Source organism: Dipodomys ordii, unplaced genomic scaffold, assembly GCF_000151885.1.
Source record: "Dipodomys ordii isolate 6190 unplaced genomic scaffold, Dord_2.0 Scaffold70, whole genome shotgun sequence".
In the NCBI taxonomy this organism is placed as follows: Eukaryota; Metazoa; Chordata; class Mammalia; order Rodentia; family Heteromyidae; genus Dipodomys; species Dipodomys ordii.
The window spans coordinates 8,499,675-8,521,373 of NW_012267286.1; the positions used below are offsets into that span (position 1 = coordinate 8,499,675).

The following is a 21,699-nucleotide window of genomic DNA, read 5'->3' on the forward strand; positions in this document are numbered from 1 at the left end:
AACCTGCACACAGTACACACAAACATAGCATGTATGTGCTTATGTGGATGTTTGGTGTAGATATCACTTGCTTATAGAAAAATGAACAAAACGATTTATAAAGACAAAACTATGCACAATCCTAATTGGTATTTGTCAACAGTTAGAACTTTACAATAACCTGCACACAGAATCTCAAACTCATTCTATCAAATATACTTCTAAAAAGTAGTTCCTTGCTCAAAGATACTGAGAACACATGAAATTAAGATAAATGTCTGGGTTGGGGATATGGCTCAGTAATAGAGTACTTGTCTAGCATGCAGGAAAGGCCCTGGGTTGGATCATCAGCAACACACACACGAAATTGTATATACATATATACTTGCATACACATATATATGTATGTGTTTATGATTATGTAACTATATATACCTAAAATTTAAAGCTTTAAAATTTAAAGCTTTAAAATTGATATGTAAAGATACATATATGCATTACATATATATTCAATTAATAAAACATATTATTCGAAATCATATTCCAAGTACAAAATGATTCAAAGTGAAATACTGTTTCCACTGTCTTGGTCTTCATCCTAAAATGTACTACAAGGGCTCTTCCGTTTATAACAGCTTTCTGTGGCTTACCAGAGCATACAGAAAGGTCTCAGTTCAACATGTACTCTATCTTCTACATTTCCCTGAGGACCTCAAATTGCTGTATGTCACCTTAGTCTTTTTATTTTAAGCTACTCATTCTCTACTGGATATGGGCCTGTGTTTTGAAGACATTTGGCAATTTCTGGAGCCATTTTTGGTTGTTACAATGGGGAGCGATGCCAGTGGCTAGTGGGTGGAGAATGCAGATGCTGCTCAACATACTGCAGTGCTCAGCTGTCTCCAGAACAAATGATCCAAGCCTCACTGGCAGCAAGACTGGGAAATTTGGCTTGGTCCTGCACTAGATATATGTGTTCATTACACTATGCCAGATACCACAATAAACAAAAAAGAGATAATTGCACAGTATGGTTCCTGGTTTCAAGTAACCTGTAATCTAGATAAAAACAAAAGATGCTTTCAATTCAAGGCAATATTTATTAGCAAAATGGGTAGCACATATGAAATTTATGAAAAAATCACCCCATAAGCAAATCCATCTGGATTTGTGCACAAGTCTAAGATACTTGTGTTAGACCATGAAGCATGCAGACACAGAAAGGAACTATTACTTGAGGAGAAGTAAATTACTTAGCATAGTTGATCATAGATAAGTCAGAGGTCACACAAGAGACTTGTATGGGTAAAAGGGTGGGTAAATGCTGATGGGAGGGTGATATCAGAAGATCCTGCTCCGGAAGTTTCAAATGTTAATATACATTTCCTATGCAGGAAATGCTTTTAAAGTTTATCATCATCAGAAGAATTAGCGGATCAAAATGAAAGCTCTGGGAATATCAGCATAATTATATTCAGAATGGATGGAAAAACATCTCGAGGCAGAAAAGGGAGTTAGAAGACAAATGAAATCATTCGCATCGGACATGAGGGAAGCATGGTTTGTGTTGATGACAGGAGGAGATGTGCTTCGGTGAAAAGCTGACAGGCCTTTGAAGACTCAGAGAGTAGGAGTTCACAATGGCCAAATGTTTCAAAGCTTGCTCCTTCTCCTATCAGCCATGCTAGCCTCCATCCTGGGATGTGCTCCCAATTTCCTCCATCTTTCCTTTCCTTTGAAAGTCTTGCAGGTTCACTATATGTGTTACATTGTTTTCTAAGTCCCTTCACTCAACACTCACTAAGCCTCCCTTACATTTACAAAATTATGTGGTAATTTTACTTCCTGTCTGTTCCACCAACTTACCCTGAGTCCCTACAAATGCTTAAGATATAGAAGCTCCAGAAGTATTTGACTAAAAGGCTTGCCAAAAAGGATGAACAGAGAGTACATGATAGAGAGATGAAGTTGGAAAACCCTTAAGATCAGATTTTGGACTTGGCATTTAAAAGGAAGGAATTGTATTCAGTTTTGTGAGAAGAAATGAGCTATCTCAGAGGGGCTCCAATATCACCTACCGTGGATTATACACATGGAAGATAGTTTATACTATGGACAGATGTTTAAAGTAAGTTACAGAAACAACTACTCTATATGTAACATTCTAATCTTTTAAAAGGATAATACATAAATACATGAATGCAACTTGAATAATTAAATAACACTGAGGTACTCAGAATGCCATATTTTGAAAAATGAAATAGATACCTTAAATTTTATTAGCTATAAGTCAAGGTATTATAGTCCTTTAGAATAACTGGGATTTAGAATTCTTTCTACAAACATGAAAAAGTCGCTCAGAATATATCACTTAAAAGCATGAATAAGTGCATTTAGAACACTTTGTGCAACAAAGATGACCCCCTCCCCAGGCTTTCTTGCCCTCTGACCCCTGACTAGCTCTATGTCCATCTATTTATCAGGTGTGCTCTGGTAACTAAAGAGTTTTGTTTTTGGTTCTTCCTCCTTTTCTTGTTATTTGTTCTCAGCAGAGTGCTCTAATCTTGGGCACAGCAAATACACACATTCCAAGAGGTCACTAGCCTGTTAATGTGTCTTCAGTATTTTAAAGCAAACTGCTAACTGCAGAGTCTTCATTGAAATAACCAATAATTATAGACTGGCCAATGGCTATTAAAAGTGATAAGATATTCACAATGCTGAGTAGTTAGTTTCTTCCTAGAAATGGGAAACTTTGTAAAATTTTGCACAAAGGGCTTTCTCTTATTATCTTGTTGTCTTTATATCAGAGATAAAATTCAGTAATTATATACGGAATACTTATGTATGATGTATTATGCTAGACAAATGTGGGGAGAGTCACAGAAGTAATGAAAAATAAAGTGTGTAGCCAATTTAGTTTCATCTATGACAAGGTAGGAGAGATAAAGGAACAAAGAAGTGTGGGTAATTACAGCTACAGATGCTGGAGAGGCCTCAGCTGAGACCTGTGAGCTGAGCGAGGGTAGAGGTAAGAGGCAGCTGGGATTAGAACGAAAACCTTCCAGAATATGAGCAAAATGGGAGGGGGAGATGTGAAGGGGCTTCTGGTGAGTGCAAAGTGTCTGTGGGCTGTGCTATAAAGTGATTCCAACAGCAAATGTATCAAAAGAAGATTGAGATAGATCATAAAAGCCCAGCTGAATTCTTTGGATCTTTACCAATATCTATCTTTCCTTTTTTTCCTGCTTTAATACACAATGACTTTAGTATGTTTATATTTTTTTTCTTTAGTGCAGAATTCGTTAGCAATGGGAAACTACATTTCCTATCCTCCCTGGTAGCTACAAGTAGTCAAATGACTAAATTCCAGCTAATTTACATGTAAGCTGAAGTAATCAGGTGGGATCTTTGGGATGGTACTGACAGGGGAGGGGGCCTCTGGATTTCTATCTAGAACTCAAAAGGCATGGCTGAACTACAGTGATATTTCATGATCATGAGACGATCCTGAGAATGCAAACAAGAGCAAGAGACATAATATTACTCTGAATTCTTTGTACCATTGTTATACCCAGCCAAGTATCTTTGAGCACTAGGCTGTGGAATCTGGACTTAATCTATGTATTAGCAAGCCAACAAAGTGTGTGCGTGTGTACATGCTCACACCATGGATATAAGTATATATGTGTGTGTATTTTTTATAAACATATATATGTACACATATTTACTATAAAAAGGTCCAAGTATAGAAATAGAATTCATCAAATTTCTTTTATATCTACAATACCATACCCCCATGGGAGTATAAAGGAACTTCATTTCTACAGCTAACTAACTACATTAGAAAAGATGCATACCTATTTTAAACCATAGAAAAATGGCTCCTAACTTTGGTGTAAACTGGCCTTCCTTCTAATAAGTAATTCGATTGTAACATGGCTCTTAGAAACCAGCAAAACCAACCCTTGTAAGCATTTCTCTGTGAACAGAAGGTCATTCACCTGCCCTTAAACAGAAAAAAAAATTAAAAGATGATCTATTCTTGTTTAGTAGTACACTTCTAAAAACATCAACTATAGATGATACTCTAAATTTGGAAGAAACAATGTGCCTGTGATTGCCATAAATTAATCAGAAAAAGCAAATTGTTTCTTGGCTTCATCAGAGAAATCAGAGATTTGGGCCATATTGATGGCCCACTATCACTAGCTCAGTAACTAAAGGCCAAGCAAAGATCACAGATATGACAGTTTTGTTATGATTTAGAAAACCAGTTACCAGAACTAAGCCCAAATAGATAAACCAAATTCTAAACTTCCTAACATTCCTGTAGCATAATCTCCAAGATGCCCTTAAAGTAACCTCTATGTCATTGTTTTAACTAGAAAAAGAAACAAGTCTCAACTGGCAAATCAAACACAGCCCTTCATATCACATGTCCAAACTTCTATTTGCCTACAATCCAAAATTCTACTCGAAAAAAAATCCTAACAGATGTTTCTAGGGTCCCAGGAACTGCACAGTGTTTTCTACCTCAGTTATAAGTACTAAGTGATCAAATTAGCTACGGAAAAAGTGAACTCCAACACCCATTCTACAGTGTTTTATAAGTAAGCTAATCACACTGGGATGCAATTGCCAAAGTTTGAAAACAAGAACATATTGAAAAGCCTGAGTTAGGGAGTCAAGAAGGTGACAAGGAAAAAGCCAACTCAACCTCAGGCACTGTTCATAACTTGAGGAGGCATTTCTTCACATAAATTAAAAGTCTTAAAAATTCTAAGAATCCTTTGTAAATTTCTCAATTTATATAATGTTGTTTTCAGGTATAAATAAAGAACCTTGTCTTGCCAGGTGTTGGTGCCTCATGACTATAATCCCAGGAGGCTGAGAGCAGAGGATTCTGGTTAAAAGCCAGCACAGGCAGGAAAGTCCAAGAGATTCTTATCTCCAATTAAGAAGCAAAATGCTAGGGGTGGAAGTATGGCTCCAATGGTAGAATGTGAGCCCTGCGTGAGAAAGCCAAGCAAAAGTGTGAGGCTCTGAGTTCAGTGCCCAGTTTGGGGGGAAAACAATAAAAGAACCTTGTCTCCCAGGTTATCTTGCTTTAAAAATAAAGTGACAGAGAAGCAAGCAGTGGTAGGGTAGAAGAATGAATAGATTAGATAGATAAATAGATACATACATACATACATGCATGCATCCATACATACATACATGGATGCATACATACATACACACACATACATGCATGCATGCATACACACAACAAACAAACAGTACATCCAACTAGCACCACAGAATTCAGGGGCTAGATTCACTTAAGAAAAACAAACAATGAGAATATCTTTTTCAAAGAGCACAAGTGGCTAAAAGCAGCATGAAATAGCTCACTCCTCTATTAATAGGCCCTGGGAGCAGGGGCAGAGTTTTATTGGCATCCAGTGGAAAGGGCCTTAGGACAACACATCTTACACACAGAACAAGACAGCGGATATTTTACTGTCCAATATCTCTATAACAGGACAATTCAGCCTCCCCCAAATTCTAGTGTCAAATTCTAGCTCATCCAAATTCTAGGGTCAAAATTCTGTGTCGATTCTATGATGGTCAAATTCACAGTCCTGCTGTAGTGAAAGAGAGGAAGGGCGAAGGGGGAGAGGGAAGAGGGAGGGAGGGAGAGGGGAGGAGGGAGGGAGGGAGGGAGGAAGGAAGGGAGGGGGAGGAGAGAGAGAAAGAGAGAGAGAGAGGTAGAGAGAGAAAGTTAAAGTGCTTTGGACTGTTATCATAGGCTGCCCACTAAATGCTTCATGAACAAAACTGCAAACCATTTCACATGGCTGACTGAATTTATCCTCAAGGCATCCAAATAAGGCAGAAGTGAGCAGATGTTTCACCAGCCCACATGGAAAGCACAGAAAATGAAATCCAAGCTCACACTACCAGCTCCTCTGGTGTTCTGAAACAGAGCAAAGCAACCTCAGCAATTTGAGGGAATTTGGAAAAGAGGAAAGTGAGGTTAGAGCAAAATAATAAGCAGAAAAGGAGAAAGGAACTCTTATCTCAAGTTAACCAACAAAAATCTAGACTTGGATCTGGGGTTCAAGTGATAGATCATTAACCTTGAGTAAAAAACTAAGGTGCAATGCCCAGGGCTCTAAGTTTAAGCACCAGTACACATGTGCACATATGTATGTACACACACATACACACAGAGATAAAAAGAGTAGAGAATGGTAATTAAACCTATTTAAATTACATTCTCATGAAACAAAAGTTGCAGTGAAGAAGGGAGGGAGGGAGGGGGGCTAGGGAGGGAGGGAGAGAGGAAGGAAGGAAGGAAGGAAGGAAGGAAGGAAGGAAGGAAGAAAGGAAGGAAGGAAGGAGGGAAGGAGGGAAGGAAGGAATGAATGAAGGAAGGAAGGAGGGAGGGAGAGAGGGAAAGAGGGAGGGAGGGAGGGAGGAGAGGGAGGGAGGGAGGAAGGACCTAAATATCCATTAATAAGAGATGTTAAATATGGGTGTGTGTGTGTGTGTGTGTGTGTGTGTGTGTGTGTGTGTGTGTATACACACAGGACTTTACTCAGAGCCTGGACACTTGAGTCACATCTCAGCTTGTTGGTGGTTAACTTGAGATAAGACTCTTATGGACTTACCTACCTAGATGACCACCTGAGTAGCTGGAATACAGGCATGAGCCGCCAATGCCTGCTCTTCCATCCTGTTTTTAGCTCATCATCCTCAATGCTTAGGATGACATTCAGTACTACATTTAATGATCTGACTACTGCCTATCACTCAGCCTCATTTCTAATCATATGTACAGACCAGCTAATCTGTAATTCACAAGAAGTAACCCTCTCTGATACCTCCACAAAGTCAGAGGGAATGCCATTTGTCCCCTTCTCAACTGGAATTGCATCTAGTCAGGTTTCAATACTTATGTCAACCATTACCATACCAAGGTATGCTTTAGCTCCTTGTATAGAGTGTATTGTTCTCCCTGGTGATTTCATAAGCCTCTTGTATACTTCTATCATGAACTATATATACATGTTGATATTTATGCAAGCATACCTCATGCTACATATTTGTGGGGTTTAAATCCATTTCTTTAAATACACAATACCTCTTCTGGAATTCTTCTGACAAGGACAGCCATGACAGGTGTATAAGGTATTAAAAGAATACAGAAGACAGAATTCCATTACAGGGAAGGAGTGGAACAGAGGCAAGGAGGAATTGTGAATGGAATCTTAAAGAATGAGTAGAAACTCACAAAGATAACAAGTGAAGAGACTTTTACTCAGATGAGCAGCATAAACAGGCAGGAGGAACTGAGGGTCTGGAACGCAATGGCAGGATACTGTGACTCGGGCCATTCAACACCAGCAGCAGCAACAAAAATAACCATTTAAATAGAAGGCAGTTGTCAGCCTGAAAGATCCTTGTATTAAAGAGTCAAGTGTCTACCCGAGGTTGTGAACAGCCAGCAAAATATCAACAAAAGATGGTACAATCAGATTACACTTCTGTGTTTCCAAGAATGTAAACTAACTTCTTTTTAGAAGCTTAAGAAAGAGTTAAGATCCATGATATAGGATAAGGTCAAAAGACAGGCAAATACCTTTTCCCAGTAAGCTTCCTTTCCTAGAAACTATCAACCATTCATTAAGATCACATTTTTATCATAGTTTTATTCCTTTTATATAGAAATGTACTCTTTACAAATGTACTGAACTGGCTAGGCACCAGTTGTTCACACTTGTAATCCTAGCTACTCAGGAGGCTGAGATCTGAGAATTGTAGTTCAAAGCCAGCCTGGGCAGGAAAGTCCTTGAGACTCTTATCTCCAATTAACCAGCAAAAAGCCTGAAGTGGAACTGTGGTTCAAGTGATAGAACACTAGCTTTGTGCAAAAAAGCTCAGGGACAGCACTAGTAGGCCTTGAGTCTAAGCCCCAAGACTGACACAAAGAAAAATAAAGTGTACTAAACTGACTGGGTATAAAGATGTGTTCTCCAGCAGAACCAATGATTTCAGTCCAACCAGAAACCACAATGGAGAGCAGTGTGAAATAGGTTCCACTCAAGTGTTACAACAGGTAGAGAAGAGACAAATTTCTGGCTGTGACAATTAGGATGGCTTTAGGAGAAAGCAGCAAGGAGCTGTTTTAAGTACATATGAAGCCAGATACTGGGGGCTCACTCCTCTAAGGCTAGCTACTCAAGAGGCTGAAATCCAAGGATCATGATTCCAAGCCTGCTGGGACAGAAAAATCTGAAAGAGACTCTCTAACTCCAGTTAACCTGCACAGAAACACACAAAATGGCTATCCTTTCTTTACAAGGATTCACTCACAGTCAAACATTTGCCTAGAAATAACGACGACACAAAATTGAAAAAAACAACAACCAAAATGGACAAAAAAGATATGGGTTATAGAGATGATATTTTTCTCCAGCCCTTGATTTAAACTAATGTAGTAATCTCCTTTTTTCAACTGTGAGGCTAAAGGGTAAACACGAAAGAATTTTTTTCAAGAAATTACAATTATTAGATATTATTTCATCCAAGGCAGACCATAATATTGTGGCAATCCCATGTTCTTCTATGTTTAAAGTCGATTGGATATGGTTCAAAACGTGGATTGAAATGATCAATGACAGTGCTTATCAGTGCTCAGTAAAGAGCAGCAAGGAAGCAACTATGCCCTCAAATATTGCTCTGGGATTCAATAACTTATCAAAGCTTTCAATTTCCAAGTTACACAAAATTGGAGTCATCACCCCCACCCTCTCCTGTGTGGTTCATCATCTGCTCTCTATATCAGCACCACTACCTCTACAGCCATTTTATTGAATGGGGAGGGGGGCTGGGGGGGGGGGACGTGAGCCACTCCCTGAGCTACAAGCTATACCTGTTTTCTTATTGGATCCTCATTTTTTAATCCTATAAGGTAAGACTCTTATCTACATGCTACCAACATGAACTCAGGAAACTCAGAAAAGTTAAGTTCCTCAAAAACACAATTTGTAATGTCAGCTCTCTCTGTCCCATCAGTCCCCAGATCCTATGTTAATCTCCAACCTTTCTTTTTAGTGTTACTCAATTTCCTTAACTTGCATTTCTAGTACTATCAATTTTAATCCCAAATGTTTTCTATTAAAATTCTCATTTAAAAACATTCTCTAAGATACATATGATAATATCTTGCATCAGTTATATGAAAGTACATTGTCTTCTTGGAACCAATTCCATTTGAACACCAGAATTTCATGTACTGCACCAAAGTTTTCCACTGAAATGTCATAAGGTGATTTGTTAAGTGGCATATATTCACTGCCCCAAATATTTGAAACAAGGAATGCTTTATGTAGCAAAACAATAGCATGTAAACATGTATGTGCTATTAACACAACGCGTATATTTTTATACAATAAAAATGTTTCTTACCTGAATTGTTCCATGAAGAATTAACGAATATGAAACACATTTCCCTCAGGTAAATAAGAAGGCTGCTGTTAGTAATTTCATTTGGTGGACTTAGGTTTTTGGGGGTGTTTTGTGTGTTTTTGCTTCTTTAAAGGTTAAAAATTTAAAGTGTCCTTTAGGTTAGGATGGAGGTCAATTTATTAGATTTATAAAACAAGAGAAAGGAATTATAAACTGAAAGGGAAACGTATATTGTAATAGCTGAATTAAAATTAACTTAGTATAATTAAAAACAGAATAAACACATCTCTAAAGAGAACAGTCTCCCCTCCACCCCCCAAAAATGGAAGTGGAAAACAACTAAGGTTAAGTGTTGTTTATAGCTTTAGAGAGTTATTATTTAGACGTTATGCCTTCAAGACATAGATTAGCCGAAGTATTTCAAGAAATAGGTTCATCTAACCTTTGAGTTGGCATCTTATCCTTGCTATTCTCTGCCTTAAGACGTAGAAAGCTGCAAAACAAATGTCCAAAAAAAGAAATTCCAGATCTTTTCTCTGTAAGGAGGCTGGACTTGGGTATTTATCAACTTGTTACATTCCCGGAGACTTACACACATTCAACTTTCAGTGCTTTCTGAAACAAAACAAAAAATCTAGGACATGTTTAAAATAGTAATATTTTAGTCACCATTTTTTTTATTAAAAGCATTTTGTAACAAAAAAAATTAACCAATAATTGAAGTTCTGCTATTCTTCTATAGTTGAAATCCGAGTGAAATATCTCAGACCTTTGGTGACACTGGTATCATCCAATCAAATTTTTCAATTCCAATTTTTGACAATATTAAGTTTGGGTTCCTAGAGACAGTATCCTTTTATTTAAATGAGTGTTGGACAAGACATCTGAAAAAAATTACAATTTTTGAACAATTAGCAATCAGGGTTGGTAGTTGTTAAACTAACAGATCTTTACTTACCTGCCTCTCACATATTGTATTTTTTCTTTTCTCCAGCCTTGGGAAGGAACTATTAAGGTTGATTTTTTTTCATCCCTTTCATAGGATTTTCTTCTTGCATGGCTGCTTTGGTTGTCAATAGCAACAAGAATTAACCATGAAAGCCCAGCCATTTTACTTGAGGATGCATACATAAACCAGTTACAGGAGAGGAAAGGGAAAAGACTTGAAAGACTAGTAATCATGGTCAGTTTTCAACCTACCAAGATTCTTGGAAGGAAAGCAGTGATTTTATTGCTTCTCTTTTGGAATAATGCCTTCCTTCTATAAAATATGAAATGTCTACTTTAACATGTCATTTTTGTGTATTGATTTGTTTAATTTAAATATGTTAATGAGCCTTGGTTGTAGGGGAAGCTAATAGAAAAAAATTCCATATCCAATTTGATTCAGTAAGTGTAATATTTTAACTAGTGATAGAATGATTGACCCATAGTTTAAAGGTATAAATGGTAGGTGCCCATGTTGGCGAGGTTTGCAACAATTAGTGTTTTTATTGCTGTTTTCAACTTTGTAAGAACTCACCATATCTTGATATTGACACATTTATTAAAATGAAATAATGAAACAAATCAAATGCAATCTAATTATACAACTGAAAATGAACCAAAGGATAAATTACATTCTGGATCACATATTAAAGAAAAGTGTTTATGCATGGTAAAGAGAAAAATTATAAAAGGATACTGTTTCTTTACATTTTCACTGCCAATTTTGAATGAGCTAATTTATCAGGAAAAGTTTTACCCAAGGTAAAACAAGTATTAAAGAATAGCAAACATCATTATTTTCTAACTACCTATCTTAGTTCTATGGAACCAAACAGTTCTATATTGTTTACTTCCTTCTTATTCTTAAACTTGCATCACATTCTTCCTACCTAAATTAGCCTGGACACAACCACAAATTTTACTGTGGAAATATGTATATCTGTTGAGGCTTAGCATAAAATTTTAGTCCATGTCCCATATGTTAAAAATTTGCATTTTCAAGCTATACACAACTACATTTTAAAGAAATGTTAAACTTGGAACAGATTGCTTCCAGAAAGTTTCTCTACTCTTTATTGATGAATCAGGAAATATCCATAGACAGTTATCATGACAATTTTTTGGCAAGTTGCCAGAAATAAATGCACTACATGCTTGTGTGGGGGAAGGGGGTATGAGGTGCCCCAAGGTAGAATTCATTAGCAGCACAAAACATTAAAAAAATCAGTCCCATTTTTTTCCTCAAAATGCTTTTCTACAGCTGTTTCAGCTGGTCATTGGAGTCAATTCAGGCAGCACTGTCAGCAAAGCTATGCAGTTACAACTTACAACTCTAGAACTCTCTCACACAACTGTCCCCAGGACCACTTCCAGGTTTTCTAGAACCTCCAGCTGATAATAGGTGCTTTACTATTAATAAGCACTCTGATCATTTTATGAAGTTACAACTCATTCAAAAATTAACAAGCATTCTGATAATGTTACAAAATTGTGACATTCAAATCAGAGAGATAAAATCATTCAGATTCATTTTTCTTGCCTCTATAACTAACTACAAGCCTATACTTTGGAGACAACCTTGAAGTTGGGACTACTGAAGAAAGGAGGGGAATGCAGTTTGGTGATAGAGCACTTGTCTAGAGTATGAGTGCCCCTGGGTTCAATCTCCAGAAAGAAAAACAGAAAAGAGTTATAGCTAGGTGTATTAGCTTACCTCAATACTACCAGCACTCAGAAGGCTGAGGAAAAAGAATTCTAAGTTTCAGGCCTACACAGTGAGACCCTCTCAAATAAGAAAGAGGGGGAAAGGGAACGAAGAGAGAAAGAAGATAGAGGAGAAAGAGGAGAGGAAGGAAGATAGCAGAGGGGGAAGGGAAGAAGGGAGAGAAGATCAGAGATCTTAAGGCACTAAGTCCTTTTCTTTATCTTCTTGGATATGGTATCATTTGCTGTAAAAGATTATAAAAATGGCCAAATTCTAGGCCAAGGAAAACGTTAAAAAATATAAAAGTGTTAAAAGACTGTGATGGCTGATGTAGTTACCATAGGACTCAGACAGAGGCATACAGCCTTTTAAGCAAGAGGCTCCTCCCCACAGGTGACAAATGCCAGGTACATACAAGAATGGGAAAGCTCTGCCCTGACATGTCCTTCCACATGCAGCCCTCACTATCAGCTAGAAGAAAGGAATAATGAACAATTGCTCAATGTCTTAAATTTTATGCTTGTCATTGTCAAACATCAGTTGCTGTAAGTCTGCTAAACTCAATTCCTTACTACACAACTCAGTGCATTTGATAACACCAACCTCCACATTCAGGAAAACAGAGATGAGCAGCATGCAAAGCGCTCAGGTGACTTCAGTGTACTCTTTCATAGGAATTAAAAAGCATTGAGGAATTCCTCAGACCTCAAAACAAGTACTGAACACATCTACAATTATAGTAATTTTTTCATTTTATTCTTTTCTTCCCCAGAGTGTCTCAAAAACCATATCTGTCTTAGTTAGAAAAATATACATCAGAATATTTTAATACATAGCTACCCATAGACTTCAAGATACACTGAATAATTTGTCAATAAATTTAAAACCAAATCAAGAACAAAGGCTCTCAATATGCTGCTATCGTTAAGAAACACTATGAAAATATATGAAAGCATGTGAATTTGGACCAATTTATCCACTAGAAACTATTAACATAAGTTATACACATATACCATAATCTCTAAACACATATATTTAAACATACTGTGAATGCAGTCAGAATACTCAATGTATATACGTTAAGAGAGAACTGGGAAAATTGAAGGAATTGGTGAGGTTGGGAGAGATGGGAATAATTATTGATCAAGATGCAACTGTACTCCAACTGACATGTTGAACTGAAACCCTTCTGTATAACTGCTTAAAGACAAAAAAATTAAAAACAAATGCTGAGCACTGGTGGCTCACACCTGAGATCCTAGCTACCGAGGATCTCGGTTCAAAGCCAGACTGGGAAGGAAAGTTCTTGAGATTCATCTCCAATTAACCACCAGAAAACCGGAAGTAGCACTGTGGCTCAAGTGGTAGAGTGCTTGCATTGAGCTGAAGAGGGGAGGGACAGTGCTCAGGCCCAGAGTTCAAGACCCACAACCAAAAACAAAACAAAACAATAAAAATACTGTAATACATAGTTGGAATTTGTTTTTCTATTAATGAGCAATGGAGTTGCCATTTGTTGCCATGCAAACATTTGGTAAATAATTATCAAGTCTCTAAAAAATATTAGCACCGAAATAAAGTAGAAGGACCCAAAGACTGGAAAGGTATTTTGGGTGACAGAGACAGTTTCTGTAAACTTAGCAGCATTCTTCTTTGACCTTAGGGAACTTTCATTGAAAATCAATTCAAATCTCTTAATTTGTGCAAATAAGTCCCTTTTGAGGCTTTTGACAAAGTATATCTAAAGCTACGAACTGCTACTTCTGAAAATATTAAAAAATCTGCAAATATTAATAAACACTGGCTGTCTACCAAGGGCTAGAACTTAGTAACAGAATGTTACTAACAGGATGTTAAAAATATCTGTACTTGGGGTGACACTGTCCAAAAGAAATGCACTCATTACCCGACTTACGAAATGGTAACCCCTGGTACAACAGCTTAACAATAACGATAAAATTATATTTTAAAAATGTCTGTACGGGCTGTGTGCCATCGGCTTGAGCCTATAATCATAGCTACTCAAGTGGCTGAGAAATGAGGATCAGAGTCTCACCTTAAAAGCATATAGAAGGTAAGATGGAGGTTGGTGGCTCATACCTGTAACCTAAAGATCCTGGTTCAAAACCAGCCCAGGCAGACAACACCAAAAGACTTTGATCTCCAACCAACCAGCAAAAACTAAAACTACAGAGGTTTGGTTCAAGTGGTAGAGTGAAAAACCTAAATAAGAGTAGGAGGCCCCTAGTTCAATCCCTAGTACCAGCGTGTGCACACACACACACACACACGTACACGGTGATTTCTACAGATGAAAAGCACCAAATATAAATGATGGACATTGGACATGTCACAGGAAGATGGGGAAGGGGGGAAGTACCCACCAGCTTTCAACTTGATAACTCATCAAAAGTCTTTGAGGAGCAGACAATGTTGTTCCTAGGACCCAGGGCATACTTTCAGCTGCATAACCTTCTGTTTGTTCGAGGGCAGAATTAGCAGCTGAACTTGCAGGGACTTGGAGTGTTTCCCTTCCAGCTTGAGAAGTACTAAAATTTCTAATCCAGAAAGGTTAAGGGCTGCCCGGATTAACTGTATGAGGAGATCTCAGGAAATTAGTGGACCTTAATACTCTTATAAAAATTGATTCTAATCAGGCAAAGAATGAAAGAACAAAGTCATTTCTGTGAAACTTATCTTTGAAGACTACATATGTTCAAAAAATACCTGTTGGAAAAAGGTCAAGCTTCTTCAAAATGGCTTTTAGCTTGAATTCCAAGACCACTTGAAGTCACTCAAAGTACATGGTGTTCTTAAACAACCTTTCAGGGGGAAGTGGAAGTTGAGTAGTTTTCAGAAACTTTTATTTCCTAAGAGCTTAGGGATTCAGGTTCACTGCCAAAAGTCGTTATAAAATTATCATTGCTTTGCTTTTAATCATATCTCAAAAAAGAGTAAGTTCTGTATCCTCATTCCAAAATTAGAAAAAGAAACTAATAAACTTAGGAAAATGAAATATATGTATTTTATTTTTTATCAGTTGTGGGAGTTGAACCTGGCCCGGGCGATACCACTCAGCTCTTCAGCTCAAGGCTAGCGCCCTACCACTTGAGCCACAGTGCCACTTCCAGCTTTTCTGTGTATGTGGTACTACAGAATTGAACTCAGAGCTTCATGCATGCTAGGCAAGCACTCTACCACTAAGCCACGTTCCCAGCCCTTTGATATGGTTTTAAACAGCAAAGTTTCCCAGTTGCTACTAGGCTATATACTACCACGTAAGTGTGTATAAAATACTCATTCATGATCAACACAAGTTGCTATAGTTGTTGACTACAAAGCTGGCTACAAGTTATTTCAGTAGATATAACTTCTCTGTGAGTGCAACAATACTCATCACCTTCCAGGCTGACTTCAAATTTTCTAATTTAAGAGCTAAGGTCGTAGCTTGGGGTTAAGAGTGCTTGCTTAGCATGTGAAAGACCCGTGGTCCTACACCCAACACTGCAAAGAGAAAATAGCATGGATTTACTCTCACTTTTAAAAAGAGAGCATTCAGATATAAGTATTAAAGCAGCCAGGCGCCAGTGGCTCACGCCTGTAATCCTAGCTACTCAGGAGGCTGAGAGCCAGTCCGGGCAGGAAAGTCCTTAAGACTCTTATCTCCAATAAACCACTAGAAAACCAGAAGTGGCACTGTGTCTCAAGTGGTAGAGTGCTCACCTTGAGCTGAAGAGCGCAGGGACAGCGCCCAAGCCCAGGGTTCAAACCCCACGACTGACCAAATAATAATAAAAATAAATAAAAAATAAAAAACAAAGTAAGATATAATCTATGTAATTTTGTGATGAGGGGCAGAAAGTCAATGTCTAGTAGACAGTAAATATTTAAAAATCGTATTCTTTCTACAAGACTAAGCTTGGGAATCTAGGCAGATACAAGTAAATTAAGTGTGAAATTTAAATATTTCATTTACCAAATTGAAAATCTATGCTTCAACTAATGGTCTTTTTCATATAAAATACAGAAGGAATTCAATTACTTTCTCATCACTCCAACCTCTGCAACCATTAGCCAGCAATATACATGATCCAACTAAAATTACTAAACAACTCCCAAAATAGCTTCAGAATGAATAATTATTTCATGGTTTCTTTGTTTCATTGACCTATAAATTCATCTAAAACTTAAAAAGAATCTTAACAGTTTACATGGCCTCTGTACATAGCTGTTACTTCCTGCAGGGAAGAGAGAGAGAGCAGAAAATAACATTCAGAAGTAAAAAAGCAAAATCAGGCTGTAGCTGTAAGTTTCATATTTTCCAAAATCTCCAAAAAAAATAACAAAACACCTTCAGTTTTCCTGGTATTACAGATAAAAGATACAAAACCATCTTAATTTATATCATTTCCTTAAGAAACCACAAATGTCTCACTGCCAAAGAACTCAGAAGGTGAATAGCTTTACTGAAACCTGAACTAGCTGAGATTTTATTCCTATTTCTTGAGAATGCTTTCAATTTTACAAATGCCATTGTTATAAGTCACACATACAACCAAATCTTGAAGTAAACAACCATACAGTAAATATAGTGTCTATATATTTTATATATTCTTCTCTCCATTAAAGAAGTTCTCTGATATAGTTTAGAGCTACAATCTGTCTTTAAAACCTGCTTGTAAAATAATAGTGTCACTAAAACATGTTAACTAGCTAATCAGGGAAAATGTCAAAGGATAAACTCAGCAATCCCAAGTTATCTGGTTCTTTTAGTTAAGAATTGTTTCAATAGTATACCAAGAGCCTTTTTAAATGAAATGTATAAACACTGAGAAATCTCTAGTACTTCATTGGTAAGAGAGAAAATGTTCATAGAATAAAAATGTTTCATTAAGATGATGAAAAATTAAAGAATAGAATACTTTGTGTCCATTACTAAGTAACTAAGTAACTGAGGGACTGTGCATAGTAAAGATGCACCCCTGAATCTGTGAACAGATTTCATTTGGCAATAAAGACCCACATTAATATTAAATATTACTATTATAATATTAATTGTCTACATTAATAATTATAATAGTAATATTCAAGATTAAAGTGAATCTCAAGACAATTAGAAAAATCAATTAGAAAATCAAAATGTAAATTTTCAGCATTCAAGAGCTTTATGGATGAATCAAGAAGACAAAATAGAGAATCAAAGAGCACAAAGAAGCCAAGGGTATGACCTATGCGAGAAGTATGAAAATACAACCTACCTAATTCTGGAATGGGTTGTACTTTTCCAGTAATGCTGGAATGTGGGGACAGAATGCTGAGTGGTACAGGCAGGAAGCAGAAGAACAGACTTAATTCCCATTTGGGTTGCATCTCTGATCCCTCCTTCCTTAGTCCCAGAAGGATGGCTGGAAAGTCCCTCAGCTGAATATGGCCTTTGGGGCTAAACATAGTGACTCATGAAAGGAGGTTTCTTGACACTAGGGCCCTGCAGGTCTCTTCAAAGGAGTCCAAGAAAAGGAGACCAGCAAGTAAACATGAAATGCAGTATGCTTTGTGTACAAATGTATATCTGACTCACATGACTAGTAAGTCAAAATGGCTCAGAAGTGTTTAACCAAATGGAATAGACCCTCATCAAAGTATCACTGCCCAAGGGCCATACAATCTCTTAAAGAGCACAATGAAGGCACCACTTTCAACCACCCCCTTTTCTAAGGCATGGACCCAGAGGATCTGGCTACAGACAAGATTCACTTCCTTTTGTTTTGCTCTGGTTTCTTTCTTTCATTCTTTTTTTTTTTTTTGAAGGAAAATTCCAAAGTGAGTCATTCAGAAGAAAAGATACCCAAGGACATCTTTGATAAGGAAGAACAGACCTCTTAGAAGAGAACTCTTGAGATTATTTAAGGGTGAGAAAGCTAAAATTATGTTTGATATTACATTCCCTAAAAGTTGTCTGGAATTGTTGTTTGTAGCCCATTTCAGATTTAATTATTATAGAATGGCAAGGAAAGTTTCCTTGAATAGATGTAGTGACAAACTTGTAATTTCATGAAAGCGTTCTTCAAAACATAATCAGGAAGGTTCAATGTATTCTATTCACCTCTTTGGGGGGCTGTTCACCCCTCTGAGCTGACCTCTTGGCCCCACATTCCTCGACCTGTTTATATCAAAACAAAGAAAGACAGGCAGAACTGAACTGACAAGAAACATTTGGACCATAAAGATTCTGGAGAAACACACTGAAAAACCTGTGAATCTTTCAATTCATTTTTACATTCTTGCCATCTTCAATATTAGTGCTAAAGCAGCATTTGGCCCTTTTTAAAACTTTCCAGGAATTTTATTTTACTGAAATAGAGAATGTGAGAAGTATTTTTAATTTTGGCAGTAAATATACAAAAAGTACACTTATCATAGCTAATGAACAAAGAATATAATAGCACAGATTTGTCCTTCCTCCAATACTGTCTTGGTAGCTGTATTCCTTTACTTTTTTTCACTTTTCTAAATATGTATGTAGTATTTACTCAGTACTGAGAATAGTCTCAAGTGTTCTATAAATTCTAACTCTTTTAAAATGTGGCAGGGTCTTTGAGAAATGTACTATTTTAGGTTGAGTTTAGAAATGAGGAAAATAAAGCATAGAAAAATTGAAATACTTGCTCTAGGTCAGACAGCCAAGAGGTCAAACTGTAATTAAGTACCAAGCCATCTAGCCCCTCCACTATGCTTGCTCTCAGACCTTCACTGAATCTAAGATAAGCTGAGTCTTGGGCAGACATTGTACATATTTTATAATGTTACCATTTCAATAATTAACTTGTTCCATTTGGCAGTTTCCTCAGATTACTGAAGAATAACAAGATGGAAATGATAAATACTATCCAATATTGTATTTAATCTCTTTGCATTCTATTAGAAACAAAATGAAGCCATAAAATACAGTATTCTATATGTTAGGAAAGCTACTACACAGAAAGTAAAATCTCTTATATGATTAAATTTCTATAATGCCTACTGTAGCTACAAAAAAGTCCCTGTACTCACTGAAATTCAGAATTGCCAAGCTAGTACATATTGGGGTGGGGTGGGGGGACTCATTATATGGTATGGAAATAGACAACAGCTCTGAGAAGTGTTTCCTGGGGAATTCCACAGTTGATGAACCACTCATCTGAGGAGATTTCTCTTTGGAATTCTTTTAGCATACCTGGCAGACAGCCCCTGTGCCCCTAATCTCTGCCTTCAAGGGAAGATGTACTCACCATGGCTCCCAGGGCCTTTTGCCAATGAAGCCTTGTCCTGGGTGGGGCTAGGAGACTTGTATAGACCTCAAAGCATTACAGCATTAGATTTGTGAGTTGCCTGCAAATTACAGGAGCAAGTAAGGAGGAAATTAACTCCTTACCTACAAAGAGACACCCTTTATCTTTTTCATCTGAGAAGGATAAGCCAAGAGAAGGATCCATTCCTCACTGCTTGGTTAATACAGCCTGGTGGTTCATCAAATTTCACACCTGTTAGCCTTTAGCTACAAAGACTTCTGACACTGTGATTTAAACGGCAGAAGGCTACATTCCACAAGAAACTACCTACTCTGGACCATCTCCACTTAAAAATAATAGACTAACCAGTAGGAGTACAACAGCATTGCCTAGTTCTTCCACTTACTGGAAATGGGAGTTACCACATTCTCTTTAGCAGCAGGAGGGGCGCACCTAGTTAAAGGGTTTAGTCTAGAGACCTACATGAAGAACACAACAGCCAGCTTCACCTTTTCACCTCCCATCCCCAACCAGAGACAACAGCATGGGTGCTACTCTCTCCACTTCACAAAGGGAAGGATAAATTCTCAAAAGCAAAAGTAGCGGAGGAAACATCTTTCTTGAGCATCAAACATCGTCCATTCATGTCTAAGGCAGGTTCCTTCACCACTAGTTCTAGCGTCCTTAAGTCCACTTCTCTATTCCGCAGACCTCCCTCCTTGCCTCATCTCACCAGAAGTGTTCGATCTAATGATGCCTTGGAAATTCGATCATTTGGAGTCTTTATTTTTTCAAAAAGGAACAAGGGAAGTGGGAGAAAAAAACAAGGGAAATGTACTCACACCATATACATAACTGTAACCCTTCTGTACATAACCTTGACAGTAAAATAATTTTTTTAAAAAAGGGATACAATTTGAGATCCAGGTCAGATTTGGGAACGAACTTCCTAATTTCTCAAATATTTATAATATGACTATAAATTTTAGCATTAACATATCCATCTTGATAAGGGGGAAAAAAAAGCCAGGGCACTGAGTACATGGTTTTGATTAATTACAAAGCTTGCAAATGATGTTTTTTTCCAGAGATTTTTTTCTCTGATTATCTTGTGTGGTCTACATAAAACACTGGAAATATAATCTTTTTCATAAAAATATTCACAAATGGAACACTTTACATGAGTTAGAATGAGGATTTTATAAGTAAAGTTCACCTATGTTGAAAATGAACTATACAACTTATGGGTGGGAATGGGAGGGAAAAACAGAGAACAAGGGAAGGGGGGATATTGTCCAAAAGGAAATAGACTCATTACCTGACTTATATAACTGAAACTCCTCTGTACATCACCTTTATAATGACGATTAAATTTAAAAAAAAATAAGTAAAGTTCTCTGCTTATTTAGTGTAAATATAGTCTAGACTCATTATCTCAACTCCATCTCACAGCCTGGCATAAAGTAAGCCTTACAGAACACAGGAGTTAGAGATAAGAGGAGAAATGCATCAATGAACAGCAGTCCAGGTGGCTCTCCATGTGTGTCAACGCTGACACCTCAACCCAGGTGGCTCATGGTAGAAAGGAACCAACTAAGGGCTTGGGCACTGCATCTGAAAACCCCGGTCAGCTCTATCCAGCCAAGTTTTTGCTCAGTCATGATGGGTTCTCTGCTGCGTCGCTGCATACCAGGTCCACTGTGGGTCACTGTGGCAAGTCCCACCTCCCCCTGGGGGATCTGAACTCCTCAGATACTCACGTTGACAATGTCCCCAGGACTGGCGGGCCCAGCCCCAGCAGCAGTCAATCCTCCCTCCATATCGACATAGGCCAATGGAGGACACTATTTGCCGGGGCCACCTAACAACAACAACAAAAAAAAAATCAAAACGAAGATACTTGAGATCAAACATAAATTTCTCTTTGTTATTGGGGGGGAGAGAGAAAATCACTCAACAACTTTCTCCAATCTCTTTTATGCCTGCAGAAACGCAAGGATAAAAACACCTTTGCAGCCCAGTTCTGCTCTGATCTAATTTCAAATTGCAGACAATTAAACAGACACACCTCCAGCACACAGGGGGTGAGGTGGGAGGGTGTGGGGGAAGACTCTTTCATACGGAGAAATTGTGCCAAAGCTGCCATTCACAGGGTGATTTCTGAAGCTTGAAATAAAACAGATTCCTCAAAGACTCACACCTGTTACTGCAGGGTCAGGTGCCAGTTTTTAAGTGAAAAGTATTTAAGACCAGTCAAAGCAAAAACAATCTCTGCCTCATATCGAGGGCCTATGGGGAAAG

General features: G+C 37.6%; 1 protein-coding gene across 3 annotated transcripts in view; it reads right to left on the bottom strand.

Moving 5' to 3' along the window:
* The window catches only part of Npnt (nephronectin), a 59,865-nt gene extending 38,610 nt beyond the window's left edge, over nucleotides 1–21,255 (bottom strand). For 2 of the 3 annotated variants that reach the window (XM_013023799.1, XM_013023800.1), the window contains exon 1: nucleotides 21,159–21,255. The gene's annotated coding sequence lies outside the window, so the exon portion shown is untranslated. Of the gene's footprint in view, nucleotides 1–9,880; nucleotides 9,932–21,158 lie in introns of all 3 variants that reach the window. The other variant, XM_013023798.1, reaches the window with a different exon arrangement.
* Nucleotides 21,256–21,699: the final 444 nt, after the last annotated feature.